The sequence below is a fragment of the Hordeum vulgare genome, chromosome 7H, assembly GCF_904849725.1.
Source record: "Hordeum vulgare subsp. vulgare chromosome 7H, MorexV3_pseudomolecules_assembly, whole genome shotgun sequence".
NCBI classification, from domain to species: domain Eukaryota; kingdom Viridiplantae; phylum Streptophyta; class Magnoliopsida; order Poales; family Poaceae; genus Hordeum; species Hordeum vulgare.
Window position 1 is genome coordinate 48250050 of NC_058524.1, and position 16404 is coordinate 48266453.

Sequence of the window (16404 nt, forward strand, 5' to 3'; positions counted from 1 at the left end):
TGTTTGGCTATGTGCACCTTATTTATGCAGAGGCAGGGTGTAATGCTTAAACCAGTTAAATAATAAAACACCTCTTATCAAAAATAATTATGCCCCATGACTTATTGGTAGTTTGGATTGTTTATGTTTGTTCTGTATTATATAAAAAATGGTTTTAGATTCTACTCCATCCGTTCCTAAATATAAGTATTTTAAGAGATTTCATTAGGGGTCTACATACGAAGTAAAATGAATGAATCTACACTTTAAAATATGTATATATACATCCGTATGTAATCCAATAGTAAAACCTCTAGGAAGACTTATATTTAGAAACGGAGGGAATATAATTTCTTTCTGCAAAAGCGACCCAACGCCATTTTAGAGGTTGTTATCACGTTTGTCTCACTGAGCTAGTGGCAACCCAAATATAATGTACCTAGCGCAAATATATATAACTAGACTCATCTTCTCAATGAGTTCCCTTCCCTTTTCTTTAATGATTGATTCTGTAGATGTGTAATGGAAAGCTGAAATAATGCAGCTCCAGAGGATTCTCAAAATAATAGCACAGATGTTATCTTGGCAATGCAGCTCCAGGCTTTTCAAATTCCATTTACTTTTTTTTTGCGGAGTACAAAGTCATTCAAATTCCATTTACATGAGAACAGGACTCGAAAGAGTGTGATATATGCATGCTTTCCACTTTTGGACTTCAAATGAGTTTGTTTCTCCAAAATCTTAGCAATGAATACAAGAATGAACATATCGCCCGACACTACAGAAACAAAATTTGCCGGACCACAAAAAGGAAAACCAGGTACAACTTGAGGCTGCAAGCAAGGCTTATCCATAGCTAAACGAACAGATCGCCGTAAAAAGCTGTCGATCTGGATCCAAATCATCAACCTAGGTGGGAGCGTCGGAGGCAGCTCTTCCTCATTCCTCAAGGAAGCAGCGAAAAACCCGACTGTTGTCTCCAGGGCAGTATAGTATTGGTATAGCTACTCTACATATGTCCACTTACATACAGCTACTACATGTAGTAGCTGGTCTGTTCTTTGCTCTTCCCCCTTGATCCGCCGTCGCCATACTGGTCGTGCCACTGAATAAGTTCCCTCATGTTTACGGAGTCAAGTGGCACGCTAGCGCACACCTATGCAGCAAATCATGCAACTTGGTTATCACATGGTCAATAAGCAAGCAGTAAGAAACAGACCTATTGCCAGCAAGTTTTCAAATAACTAGTGCTTTGATCCTCACCTGATCATGGGCCGATTTGAAATCGTCCATTTTAAGAGGCCGGATGTCGTCAGCTGTAAGCAGCTCAGGCTCCGGCCTACCTTCGGCTATCGCTAGTCTCTTCTCCTGTACAAAAACAAAAACAGTGTGAATTCAGCCACACCGGTGCGCGCGTGTGTGTGTGCCCGCGTGCGCCAGAGGGGGGTGGGATTTACATGCACACCTTTTTTTCTCTGTGTAGGAGATCATGGATGGGCCGGCCTGCTGCTGCTACACAGAGATTCTGGGGGAAAGGGGAAAAAGGTCAATCAGAATTCAGCGTGGCAGTACCTTGTCATTGCTGAAGAGAGTCACACCAACACCAACATCAACATACCTTCAAGTCACTTCCTGAATATCCATCAGTCATATTGGCAACTGAATCAAGACTCACATCCTCTGCCAACGCTTCCTTGGACAGTATCATTTTCAAAATCCTCTCTCTATTCGGCGCATCAGGAAGGCTCACCATTAATCTGCCAACACCAACCAGATCAGTGCCTAATAAGAGCTAATGAGGTGGAAACCAAGATTTGTCAGGTACAAAAAGGGAGATTATAGATAGATAGATACTACCTGCGAGGTAACCTTCTAATGACTGCCTCATCAAGATCATAGGGCCTGTTGGTGGCTGCAAGAACCACCACACGTTCATAATCTTTAGTAAGCAACCCCTCCCAATTCACCATAAATTCATTTTTCATCCTGCGCGTGGTTTCTTTCTCTTGCGGATTTTCTCTCTTTCCTAGCATACTGTCAACCTGCGAAAGAAAGAAATACAGAAGAGGAAGTGAACATACTTAATAAACCACACATAAAAGAAAATGAGCAAATGACTATTATAGACTTCACTGCTTGCCCTTGCCTGCTCACCTCATCAAAGAATATTACAGTAGGAGATAATTTACTTGCCAAAGAGATAATGGCTTTTACGTATTTCTCTCCTTCCCCATTCAACTGAAAATAAGACGAGAAATGCACCAGCTTTAACGTAAGCACACAGGAGCAGGGCAGCCAATTTGTTATTTTGATTGAACTAACATACATTTGACGTGATGCTTGACATGGATACGTTCATAAAGCTTGCACCTGATTCGGTAGCTACTGCTTTTGCGAGCATTGTTTTACCGGTGCCGGGAGGTCCAAAGAGCAATATTCCCTTCACAGGCTGCCAACACGAAATTAAAGGGATTGGTGGTACTTCAATGAAGGGATTTATCAACCTTTAGAACTTCCTTTTTCATGTAAAAAAATATTCAGCTGGCTATACATATAATTCTTTTATCTCCTCATAAATTTCCCAATATAAAAAATGGCAAGCACAGCTCCGATATTATTTAAAATCCCACAGCAACAGAACCCTGAGTCTTTACATCAAGCATTCTAACTGCTAGTTACTGCAATTATATTGGTGAGAAAATAATTACAATTCTGCATGACTTGTTTTTGCCAATAAAATAACCATAGACATTTCCCTTGAAAAAGTAACCATAGGCAACCGAATTTATAATTTTATAAAACTGTTATACGTCCTCTCAGAGAGAAGAGAGCAATATATCAAGACCAAACCACCTTACTGAATGTACATGAGTACCTTTAATAGCCGCCCTTTGCTGAACAATTCAGGTCTTTTTAAAGGAGTTATAATCAATTCCTTTAACGCGCATTTTACATCCTCCAGCGCTCCAATATCGTCAAAGGCTACTCCAATTTCATGGGGTGCAATAACATCTGACAGAAGGCTTCTCTCAAACTCATTCTCTGTGACCACGTCCTGAAAATAAATAAAATAAAAGCTTAGATGAATTTAAGCATCTTAGACTTTTAAATAGCTAGCTAGACAGGGGCATAGGACACCTTCAGTGCTTTGTTTGAGATGCCACTGGCCATGCTCTCGCTCTGTATAAGTTCGAGTCCATGCTTCAGACTGTAACCACAAAGCTAACTTAGTATTGCACAGAAACACCTATTTCGAACTTATTTTGATATGTAATAATAGGACATTAGAATCATCTATTTACCTTTCTATTGGAAGTACAGGTTTGGCATCCATATTGGGTTTATCTTGCTCAATGTGATAAGAAATCCCATAACCAACAACCTTATCCACATCTGAAATAAATTGGAAAGTTACAAGTTTTCAGTGAACATGTTTATAGAATTGAAAATAAAATACTAACAGTTGGTCCATGACTGACAATGGAAGAACCAACTTACCATCACGAGTCAGTAGTCGGTCCGTAATGAGTAGTTCTTCAACATCGTTGCATTCAATTTCACGTTGGGTCAGAAACTACATTATAAAACAATGTAATAATCATATAATTATCTAAGGTATCGCTACCCAAGTTTATAGTTCTGATTAAGGATGAAAAGTTCATAGGACATTAATAATTGAAGGTACCAAATGCGACCATTCTAGGAAATGTTCTTCCACCTCTATAAATGGTTTCTTTAGATACATTGATGATTACAAGGGAATACTACGTGAAGGGCATAAAACATGCAGATCATTAAAAGTGATATATAGTCAAGTAGAGCACCACAAAATCCTTTTCAGAACTCTTTTGTGTAATGAGAACTACACATATAACTACATAAGTTCCCGTTTCAATCATATAACAAGTTAGAAAAGAAACTATGCGATTAAGTTTTCTCAATCAAACACTGCTACATATATATACTTCCAGGGTGAGGGTCCCACGAAAAAATTCCTGTCACCTTCTGCAGAGACTCCTTGTTGCATCTTACCTTGCGAATACTAAGAACATTTGCTTTAGCTCTAGCGCTTCCAATATCAAGTCTTATTTGTTGCGTCAAATATGATAGCTGTGCTTCGTCCTAAAAAAACATGAATATGGGAAACCATTATGGGAAACAAGCTAATGGTTAACAGAAGTTTTTCTAATATGTCACCAGGGGGGAGGAATCCCCACCTGTATATTGATCTCTACACAAATAAAGGGAGCCATTTTATATGGGAAACCAGATCGAAAACCATGACATTACCTTCGGAGGTTCCATGAAAATTCTGTTAGGGAAAAGCTCATTTAGATGCTTCACGGAGTATGAAGAGCCCTGCATTTTTCATAGCATTTGTTAGAGTAGTTCTCAAACATTCCACACCATGCCTTTACTCTAACATAAATAATAATTATATTTTACCAATGAAGAGTTAATAGGGGCCTGGGTGAATAATCCTCTTGGGTGTGACTATAAAAAACAGACCAGCATCAGCAATCTCGAAGATAAATAAAACCAGAGCACTCTGTTACATGAATTCAACAGAACGATGCAAAGTTGACAAAAAGAGAGGAGCCAAGGGGAATATTTGCCGCATGCTAACTCGTGAATTCAGAATCCTCCAGTGGAAAGAGTCGCCTTAGGTTTAGCCTCATGCGCCGAAACGTTACTCAAAGCACCCTAGGATGTGTTTGTCCTAGTGATCCGGGTTATCCTACGTTTCACGCCTGTTCCGATCATTTTTAAAAGAGAATATAGGTGTGTCAACCTATCTACACGGCATCTTAACCCTTGTGCTAAATTTCAATTTACTTCCTGAAGGGGACTGTGTAGTATACCTTATCTATCTGGCTGGTTGCCCCAAGTGTAAGAAGCAATTATCAGAACACCAGGTGGAAGTTCCATCCCTAGTGATGCATATGATTCTGGATTTTCGGTCAGCGTTCTCTCTAAATCCTTAACGAACACAATCAAAGTGCTACTTTTGCTTTCTTCCGAAATGACCTGAAAGGCAATGGAAACAATGTTGTTGCAGGCTATAGAAGGTTAAATTTCACATAAATATGATCACCCAAAACAGTAAGTACCTGATTTAACTCGTCTATACCAACTTGTTCACTAGAAGAGCTTGGGCAGAGTTCATTAACTAGAGAAATATCAAACAGTGAATCACAAATCAAATCAGAAGAGCATCAGTAGGTAACCAAAATGACGGTTGCACGGCAAGTTCAGACTAACCAGGGCAAAAGAAGCCATGATCTTTGTCACACAAACCCCCAAGACCATTAGCACCCGGAATCGGCTTGTCAAATCTAACTCCAACTTTACGGAAACTACTGACATTGTTTTCGAAAGCAAGCATCACTGTGCCCCAATAATCATTACTTGGCCCACTGCGAATAAGGCAAATTTACAATGTAAAAATCCACAGGAAATATCTTGCTAATATAATCATGCGATGAGTAGGGCTGGGAGATTTTATGTTCCAAGAAAAGAGTGAGTACGACATAGTATAGAAGATGTGAGTCCATGCCATTTAAATATGTCAAGTGCACACTCAGAACTAGACATTTAGTCAGCTTATACTCCTGTGTGTATAATTTATTCCATGCTAATCAACTACTCCCTCCGTCTCAAGATGTAAGATGTTTTTGTACACTACACTAGTGTTAAAAAACGTCCTACATTATGGGACGGAGGGAGTATTAAGCATTTTTAGTGTTCACTGCTCAAAGACACAAGGAACTTCAACATTTCTTGTATAACTTCAGAATTCATGTAACAAATGTGACCAAAAAAGAAGAAAGATCAAAGAAGATCCAGGATGCAGAAATGTTATGTCAAAGTGAAACAGAAACACAAGGCTACGAAGGTACCTCTGCACAAATGTGTGAGATGGAGGTTCTGTAATTTGGCCAATATACTTTACCCTACTCCCTGCACAAGAAAGGATGTATATAAAGGCTTCAGTAAAGGTTATGGTAACATTTAAGCTGATAAACAATATAACAAAAGGGTACCAAAACCTTTTCGGAAAGCATTAGCATCTGGTCTGGTGATGGAACTCGTACATCTGGCCTGAACATAATTTTATTTCTCAGATAATGCATAAATTGCTTCGACATTCACAGAGTACACGTTGTTTAGTTAACATGTTTGGATTGATATTGAAATGGTAACTCATGTATAACTTACAGTAGGAAGCAGAAGAGAATCAACAATGAGAAGCCTAGCACCAAACTTCTTTGCAAGGGCCTTTACCAATGTTTCCTGATAAGTTTCGGTCCCTAGAAAAGCATATTTGTGCAAATATAGTTAACTACTGTAGTTGGACAGGCAAGCATTAGAAAATTGCCAAGCAGGCAGTACATGAGCACATCTCCTGGTCCTAGGTTTTAGTAAAAAATAAAAACAGAGAAAATATGCTGAAAAATACCAGATGGGCCAGATAATAGAATTCGCTGGTTCAGAGACGAAATTCTTGATAAACTTTTGATGAAGCTCCTTCCCATGTGTTCCATGTGTATAGATGCAGTTGATAAGAGTTTGCTCTTTGTATTCTCACTGCATGAGAAAAAAAAAAGGAAAGACAATTCGATGAATAATGAGAGAAAAGGTGATTCAAACAAACATTGTAAACAATTTTCTATGCCTAATATAAGCCTAACAACTTGAGCACTAAAAGCATACAGCCCTCAGTTTTGGGGGATGCAGAGATAAGTGTTTAAATAACAGATAGATGTCCAAACAAATCAGCTAAACACAAGTAGCATATTAATTACCTAAGATAGTAGGGGAAATTCTCAAGCGTAACTTGAATAGCATCTGGACAAAGAATTCCTCGTTTCAATCCATCCTTAAAAGTTTGAGATACTCCCTCGTTATTCTCTCCAGCTGATACAGAGATCGGCACTTCATTGCCATTTAAGAGATACTGGAAAATCTGGCAGCAGGTTAAGGCTAACTCCCAAGGTTGATTTCAGAGAATGGTCAAACCAACAAATCTGGCAGCATCACTGAAATGAAGGAAGAAAACATGATAAGAAAAGGATACGCAGGCATGTATATGGTGTTGTGAACGGAAGACAACTTCATCCCCATCGGCAAGGAGAGTTGTGGTGCCCTTGATGAAGTTCTTATGATTTACTTGAACCAAACCCGGTTCTCCTGTGACTTCTAATAGACATTGGCCCGATTCCTGGAAGAACAAAGCAAAGCAGCACAATGTTTACGCAAAAAAGTCGAGAATAGTCAACAAAGCAAAGAACGATAGCAAGGTTAACAGTACGTACCTCAAGGCGCCGCAACTTGCATAGAGCCACGCTAAGGATTCTCGGAATCCATGTAGGTTTACTGATGGTGACGTTATAAGTCTGCAAGCAGGTAGTGATGGTTGTTACCTATCAGGTAGTGATTAAGGTGATTCACTAATAAAGAAGGAATGCACTAGAGTCAACAGATGGTTGTCATCTAATGCATTTCGCCCGAGGTGTTAAGAACAAGATTTGCAACACTAGAAAGAATGGCCTGCAATGCAACTCTAAGTTGCAGTCTTCAAGCTAAGAAAAATTTCATTTCACCACGAGTTGACAAACACTTGACCTTTCTGTTGAGTGATCGGTTAATTCTGAATCAGACATGATGGTCGTTGATACTCCCCAACAAATTAAGGCACCAACAACTTTTAGCATCCGCAAGAAAAATTCTGCATGATGCACACAGGAAGACAAAGAACAAACCAATGCCTATGTACGTACAAAACTAAACTGCAATCATCAAGACCAGGGAATCTTGCAACTTGGTCTAAAAAAGGGAAATCTTGAAGACCAGCAGATGCTAGATTAGATATCTGCAGCCAGACAAGACAACATCCACGCAAGCATTTCATTCGAGTTTGACGAATGAACCATCAAAGAAGGACGCAAGCGAGTTCTGAAATGAACAGCTCCAAGAATCACCAAGAAACAGAGCATTCGCCCCCAAAGAGCAGAAAAGATGGATTCGTGACGACAATTGACGCACCTCTGAGTGCTGTGACAGCAGCCTCGCCCACGGCCCCTGGTGCGGCAGCTGCCGCGCTTGCGACCCCGTCCTCGCCGCCGCAGGCAGTGCTTTCCGCGCGGTCGATGGCGCGAGCGTCTTCCCCGCCGCCTTAGCAGGCCTCGACCTCGAGGTCGTCGGCCCCTGCTCCGCCTCCGCCGCCGCGGCGACGGGCGCCTTCTCCTGGGGTTTGTCCGCCTCCGCCTTCCCCTTCTCCGCCACGCCCGCCTGCGAAGCCAGGTCGGGTCAACCCGAGACGTCCAAAGCCCAAGCCGACAACGAATTCTCGCGCTGCTGGACAGGAGGGGCCAGCCCGGCCAGGGTCACCTTGGAGCGCTTGTTGGGAGAGGCGGAGGACGGGGGCCGCGGCGGCGGCGACGACGGCGCGCGCTTCCCGCCGCCCTTTCCCTGTCCGCTGCCGTCGGCGGAACTACGGCGAGTGTCCACCATGGCGGTCGCCGGAGACGAGGAGCGCTCTTTCTCTTTTCGGAAGGAAACGGAACGGAAAACCGAACTCTTGGTGGATTTCTGTTACTCAGTAGAGTATTTCTTTCTACGCGAGAAAATAAATGGCGAGGAGGCGGCTTTATATAAGGGCCAGTGCTGGCAATGAACCGGCTGAGGCCAAAGGTTTGTTAAAAAAAAACACGGTTGATGCCAGGGATTTTTAAGCCGCCCCGTTAGTTGTCTGATCAGCCGGATCGCACCGTGGGATCCCTTCCGTGAGCCGGTTTGAATGGTCAATGCACACAAGGTCTTCTCACATCGCACAACAACTCCTTCTCTCCTTCGATCTTGCAACACTGGTAGCCGACGGCGACCCTTCACTGCAGTGACAAACGTCGGCACGACGGCGCTCCATCGCAGCACCGTCGCCGCTGACGATGCCCCATTAAAACACCGTGCGCTCGATGAAGGAAACATAAACCATGAAATTAAAATTGGATACAGAACATACCTCGGCAGCTGGACGTGTTCGGCTGAGGCCGATGTCGTCCCACTTAGTCCGATGTTTGTTCTCCTTGGACGAGGGCTTGAAGATGATCGTTAGCATCCCACCGAGGTCTTTCATTCGGTAGAAGCTACGGGCCACCGGCCTCGCTGTCCATCTCAAACCTCCACAAAGGAGATACTCCGGCCTGTTGGGGCTGGACCCTGCGGTGGAGCATAACGTGGATCACATCCACTAGGATGACAACATCGTCGATAAGGACCTTCACCCACTCCTGGAGTGCCTTGACTTCCTTCTGGTTGCCCCCAATTGAGGCTCTTGGCACTTCAGGAGTGCAACTTCTTCAAGGGAGCTGCCGAGGAGGCGGGGACCCCTTCCTCGTCCCCTGATGGAATGTCGGCCATGTAGAATTACTCCTATTATCTTTTGGTTCACTGTCTCGAGAATTTGTTGCGCAACCAATTGACTTTGTTGAGCTTGCTAATTATGGCTCCGTCACATTCTGTAATATGACGACCATTGCTCAGTGGTTTGACACAAAACAATCCGAGCCACGACTGGAAATGAGGCTCTATACGAAGGAATGCCTCACAAAAGCCGATGTATGATGCAATGTGGAGAATGGAGTTGGGTGCGAGATAGTGAAATTGAATCCCGTAGAAATAAAGGAGGCCTTGGAGGAAGGGGTGGACTAGAAATCCCAAACCATAGATGAGGTGGGAGATAAACATGACACGCTTACCTTACCGAGGTTTTGGAAGTCGGGAGGCTGAGTGGACCTCGTCTCCGACGAGTGAGGAACGACACTTGACCTCGTCTGGAACGGAAGATAGTCGCTCGCCTGAAGCTCATCGATGTTGCTGACGGTGAGGGTGGAGGGCATCCACAACTCACTCTTGCTCGTCGCCTTCTCCTCGGTTGTCGCTGAGGTGGCACCCTTTCCCTTGCTGGCCATGAGGAACGGGAAGGAGGTGGGAAGAGGACGACGGTTGGAATAGGATATGTTCTTTGGGCGCTTGAGCTTGGGATATTCGAGAATTAGGAACAATGGGGAAGGCATGGGGATGATTGGATTCATATACCTCTCTTTATACTCCAGTAAAAATACTAAGGGCTAGGTGTTGGGGAACGTTGCATGGGAAACAAAAAAATTCCTAGGCACATGCAATACCTATCCATGGCGATGATCATCTACGAGAGGGGAGAGTGAATCTACATACCCTTGTAGATCGCTAAGCGGAAGCATATATAACGCGGTTGATGTAGTGGAACATATTCACGATCCAAATCGTAGCCCATCTCGCGATCTCATCACGATCCGTCCCGCGATCCCATCACGATCCATCCCGATCTAGTGCCGAACAAACGACACCTCCGCGTTCAGCACACGTACAGCTCGATGACGATCCCTGCCTTCTTGATCCAGCAAGAGGGGCGGAGAGGTAGATGAGTTCTCCAACACGACGTGGTGGCGGGGGTGGTGGAGTTGATCCGGCAGAGCTTCGCTAAGCTATACCGAACAAATCTAGAGGAAGAAGAGGGCAGCACGAGGCAATTAGGGTTAGGGGCTGCCCTCAAAATCCCTCAATATATATAGGAGGGAGGGGAGAGGAGGCAGCCTTGGCCCCTACTCCAAGGAGGTTCGTCTGAACCAAACATGGGAGGAATTCACCTCCCACAAGGGAGGTGGAATCCTATTAGGACTCCTTCCTAATTTGGAAACTCTTCCCACCTTTTGGCTTTTTGCCTTATCCCTCCACTCCAGCCGAATGGGCCCTTAGGGGAGGTTTCGGCTAGCCCACCAGGGGCTGGTCTGCCTCCTCTCACAGCCCATGAAGCCCTTGGGTCGTCACACCCATCCCGGTGGTCCCCCGGTTACCCTCCCGGCACTCCTGGTACACTACGGATGAGCCAGAAACTTTTCTGGAGACCAAAACAGGACTTCCTATATATCAATCTTTACCTCCAGACCATTCCGGAGCTCCTCGTGACGTCCAGGATCTCATCCGAAACTCTGAACAACATTCGGTCACCAACACCTATAACTCAACTATACTGAAACGTCACCGAACCTTAAGTGTGCAGACCCTACGGGTTCGAGAACTATGTAGATATGACCTGAGACATTCTCCGGTCAATAACCAATAGCGAGACCTGGATGCCCATATTGGCTCCCACATATTCTACAAAGATTTTATCGGTTGAACCTCTATGTCAAGGATTCAGTTAATCCCGTATGCTATTCCCTTTGTCCTTCGGTATGTTACTTGCCCGAGATTCGATCGTCGGTATCTCTATACCTAGTTCAATCTCGTTACTGGCAAGTCTCTTTACTCGTTCTGTAATACAAGATCCCGTAACTAACTCCTTAGTCACATTGCTTGCAAGGCTTGTGGTGATGTTGTATTACCGAGCGGGCCCCGAGATACCTCTCCGTCACACGGAGTGACAAATCCCAGTCTTGATCCATGCCAACCCAACAGACACCTTCGGATATACCTGTAGAGCACCTTTATAGTCACCCAGTAACATTGCGACGTTTGATACACACAAGGTATTCCTCCGGTGTCTAGGAGTTGCATGATCTCATGGTCATAGGAACAAACACATTGACATTCAGAAAGCAATAGCAACAAACTGACACGATCATATGCTACGTTCATAGTTTGGGTCTTGTCCATCACATCATTCTCCTAATGATGTGATCCTGTTATCAAGTGACAACACTTGTCTATGGCTAGGAAACCTTAACCATCTTTGATCAACGAGCTAGTCAACTAGAGGCTTACTAGGGACAATGTTTTGTCTATGTATCCATACATGTATTTGAGTTTCCAATCAATACAATTATAGCATAATAAACGGTTATCATGAATAAGGAAATATAATAATAACCATTTTATTATTGCCTCTAGGGCATATTTCCAACAGTCTCCCACTTGCACTAGAGTCAACAATCTAGTTCACATCACTATGTGATTGTAATGAATCTAACACCCATACAGTTGTGGGGTTTGATCATGTCTTGCTTGTGAGAGAGGTTTTTAGTTAATGGGTCTGAACCTTTCCTATCCGTGTGTGCTTTACAAATCTCTATGTCATCCTGTAGTTGCTGCTACCATGTGCCATTTGGAACTATTCCAAATGACTGCTCCACTATACGAATCTGGTTTACTACTCAGAGTTATCCGGATTAGTGTCAAAGCTTGCATCAACGTAACCCTTTACGACGAACTCTTTAATCACCTCCATAATCGAGAAAAATTCCTTAGTCCACTAGTTACTAAGGATAACTTTGACCGCTGTTCAATGATTCAACCCTGGATCACTCTTTGTACCCCTTGACAGACTCATGGCAAGGCACACATCTGGTGCGGTACACAGCATGGCATACTTTAGAGCCTACGGCTAAGGCATAGGGGACGACCTTCATCCTTTCTCTTTCTTCTGCCGTGGTTGGGCTTTTGAGTCTTACTCGAAATCACACCTTACAATACGGTCAAGAACTCCTTCTTTAACTGATCCATTTTGAACTCCTTCAAAAATCTTGTTACGGTATGTATTCATTTGAAAGTTTTATCAAGCGTCTTGATCTATCTCCATAGATCTTGGTGCTCAATGTTCAAGTAGCTAAATCCAGGTTTTCCTTTGAGAAAACCCTTTCAAACAACCCTTTATGCTTTCCAGAAATTCTACATTATTTCCGATCAACAATATGTCAACCACATATACTCATCATAAATTCTATAGTGCTCCCACTCACTTACTTGGAAATACAAGTTTATCATAAACTTTGTATAAACCCAAAGGCTTTGATCACCTCATCAAAGCGCATATTCCAACTCCATGATGCTTACTCCAGTCCTTAGAAGGATCGCTGGAGCTTGCGTACTAGTTAGCATCCTCAGGATTGACAAAACCTTCTGGTTGTATCACATACAACCTTTCCTCAAGGAAATCGTCGAGGAAACAATGTTTTGACATCCATCTGCAAGATTTCATAACTAAAAAATGCAACAACTGCTAGCATAATTCCAACGTACTTTTAGCATCGCTACGAGTGAGGAAGTATCATCACAGTCAACTCCTTGAACTTGTCGGAAACATATTTGTAACAAGTCGAGCTTTCTAAATGGTGACTTTCACCATCACCGTTTGTGTTCCATATAAAGATCCATCTGTACTTAACAGTCTTACGACCATCAAGTAGTTCTTCCAAAGTCCACACTTTGTTTTCATACATGGATCCCATCTCGAATTTTGTGGACTCCGACCATTAGTCGGAATCCAAGCCCACCATTGCTTCTCCATAGCTCGTAGGTTCATTGTTGTCTAGCAACATGACCTCCGAGACATGATTACCGTACTACTGTGGAGCAATAGGTTTTCTTGTCGACCTACGAGGTTTGGTAGTAACTTGATCCGAAGCTTCATGATCACCATCATCAGCCTTCTACTTTAACTAGTGTAGGCGCCACAGGAACATCTTCCTACGCCCTGCTACTCATTGGTTGAAGTGACGGTTCAATAACCTCATCAAGTTTCCACATCCTCCCACTCAATTCTTTCGAGAGAAACTTTTCTCGAGAAAGCACCCTTTTCTGGAAACAAACACCTTGCTTTCGAATTTGAGATAGGAGGTATTCCCAACTGTTTTGGGTATCCTATGAAGATGCATTTATCCGCTTTGGGTTCGAGCTTATCAGGCTGAAACCTTTTCACATAAGCGTCGGAGCCACAAACTTTTAAGAAACGACAGCTTAGGTTTCTCCAAACCATAATTCATACGGTGTCATCTCAACGGAATTACATGGTGCCCTATCTAAAGTGAATGCGGTTGTCTCTAATGCCTAACCCAAAAAAATGATAGTGGTAATTCGATAAGAGACATCATAGTATGCACCATATCCAATAGGGAGTGTGAAAGTGCATGCTATGCCCCTAATTGTCTTTTGGTGTTAATGACAACATATACATAGGAAACTAATCCTATTTGTTGAGTGTATCTCAGGACGGCAAGTGCTTTAGTAGATTAAGATTTCTGTGCCAAAAGCTACCTGAAAAGATTGGTGAGTTATATTTCGAGAAGACTCGAGATTAAGAAGAGATGCTGTAGAATAGTCTTTTGAGTTTACTGATATTGAGTATAGGGATCCCGCACTATTAAGAGGGGATCACAGGCTTTGCGAGAAACTTGCTCATACCACATCTCTACAATCATATCAAACATCACATGTTTTCCACTCTCTACAATTCAACATATGTCCAATCTCCTCGGACATCCGGCTCCCTCCGGACGTCCGAGGGCCGGACGTCCGTCTGGCTTCGGAAATCCGCAGCCAGACACCAGTAGTTTGTAGACACTATATCTCGGAAAATCCGGCTACCTCCGGACGCCCGAGGGCCGGACATCCGGCCAAGCTCCGGAAATCCGGAGGTCAACACCAGTAGTTTGTGTGCACTATATCTCGGAAATCCGGCCACCTCCGGACGTCCGAGCTCCGGATGTCCGACCCCCGTCGGAAATCCGGAAGCCACCACCAGAAGAAATTATGTTGTATAACACGGACTTCCGGGCCACTCCGGACGTCCGGCTGCTGATGCATTCAAACATGTTCAGGCACATCTACAGGCCTCGGACGTCCGACCGCTGATAAAATCAGATAAGTTCCAGTCATTCCTACAGGTCTCGGACGTCCGATCCCTGTCGGACGTCCGGCTCCTCGCGGACGCCCGGACGTCCGGCAAGTTTCGGACGTCCGGACCCTGTGTGACTTATTGCACCTCCAACGGCTGGATTTCACTCCACACTATATATACTCTTCTCCCACCTCGTGAAAGGGTGTTCAACACAGCTAAGATACATCCAAGAACACCTTTCCTCTCACTCACTCTTGTCTACACTAAATCCTAGATCTCAAGAGCATTTGTGAGTCCTTTAGAGTGTTGTTCCAATCAAAAGAAAGATCGTCTCCCTCTCCTCCTTCCCACCAAAGTGATTTGTGATTTGAGCAAGTTTTGAGCAATCCCCGTGATCTTGTTACTCTTGGAGGTTGGAGACTCCTAGGCGGTAGGAGTCTTCGGAGAGTAATCAAACCATTGTGATATCCCCCGGAAAGTTTGTGAAGGTTTGGAAGCCACCTCAAGGCTTACCACTAGTGGTTGAGAAACGCCTTCGTGGAGTTATCTCAAAGGGAGAATAGGGTGAGCCTTTGTGGCGTTGGTGTGTCTTCATGGTAACATCCGCCCCTCTAACGGTGACGTAGCTTCCCTCCAAGGAAGTGAACATCGGGATACATCCTTGTCTCTCTCGGAGTTTCGGTTATTCCTAACCCTAACTCTCTACTTGTGTTAATCCTTATTACATACTTGTATTTTCTTATTGCTTACCGCTTGCCTTGCTTCACTCCTAATAGCTTACTCTTTGTCATAGCAATTATTAGGCTTACACTTATATTCCGCACTTTAGCCTAAAAATTGCTAAGTAATTGTTAAAATTTGGATTTGTACCTATTCACCCCCCTCTAGGTCCATCTCGATCCTTTTCAATTGGTATCAGAGCCTCGTGCTCTATTTGTGTGGCTTAACCGCCCTAGAGCGAGATGGACACGGATCCAGCTGCAGTAGCTCCAGTGCAGAGGGACGGGACTTCCGTGGAAGTCAAGTCTTTCACCTCTGAGGACCTGGAACGGGCCCTTGCCAAGCAAAAAGAGGAGCATGATGCTTCTCTTGAGTCCATAATTCAAATGAGACTAGCAGCACTAACCACGGGGACAACCATGTCCCCGAGGGACTCAGGGCCCCACGTGCACGGTACTTCATTTGGCCAACCTCCTCCGGAGAGGAACCAAACCAGTGTTCCATGGCTTTATGCTAAGTCTCAAATTGAGAAACCTAAGTACAATCCTGGAGGAAAACCTCCCTTGCTTGATGACAATTCCGATTTTGCTTTGTGGAGAGTTGGCATGCAGGATCATCTTAGGTACGCCAATGATGAGATGCTGGACATCCTCGAGCATGGGTACAATCCTGTTGATCCAAGGTGCCTCACGCCCAGAGAAACTTATGACAAGCATCTCAATGACACTGCGATCATGTGCATAAGAAAGGGGATGAATGACAAGCAACGAAGACCTTACATTCACATCACAAGTGCCAAGGAATTGTGGGACAACATCATAAGGACCAAGACCGGTACCTCCACTCTTCGGCTTGCTCAATATGAAGTTGCCAAGGGGCAATTACAGAATTTCTGTATGGAAAAGGGTGAATCTCCCAAGCAACTACTAGAACGGCTCATGACTCTCGCCGCAGACATTGAGTCATGTGACTGTGACAAGACGCAAGATGGTTTCAACTTGACCAAGAGATTTCTTGTGGACAAGTTACTTCACGCTCTTGCTCCATAT

The 16404-nt window shown here is 43.9% G+C and overlaps 1 pseudogene; it reads right to left on the minus strand.

Annotated features, from left to right (window-relative positions):
- Positions 1–559: 559 nt before the first annotated feature.
- Positions 560–8550, minus strand: LOC123412180 (annotated as a pseudogene).
- Positions 8551–16404: the final 7854 nt, after the last annotated feature.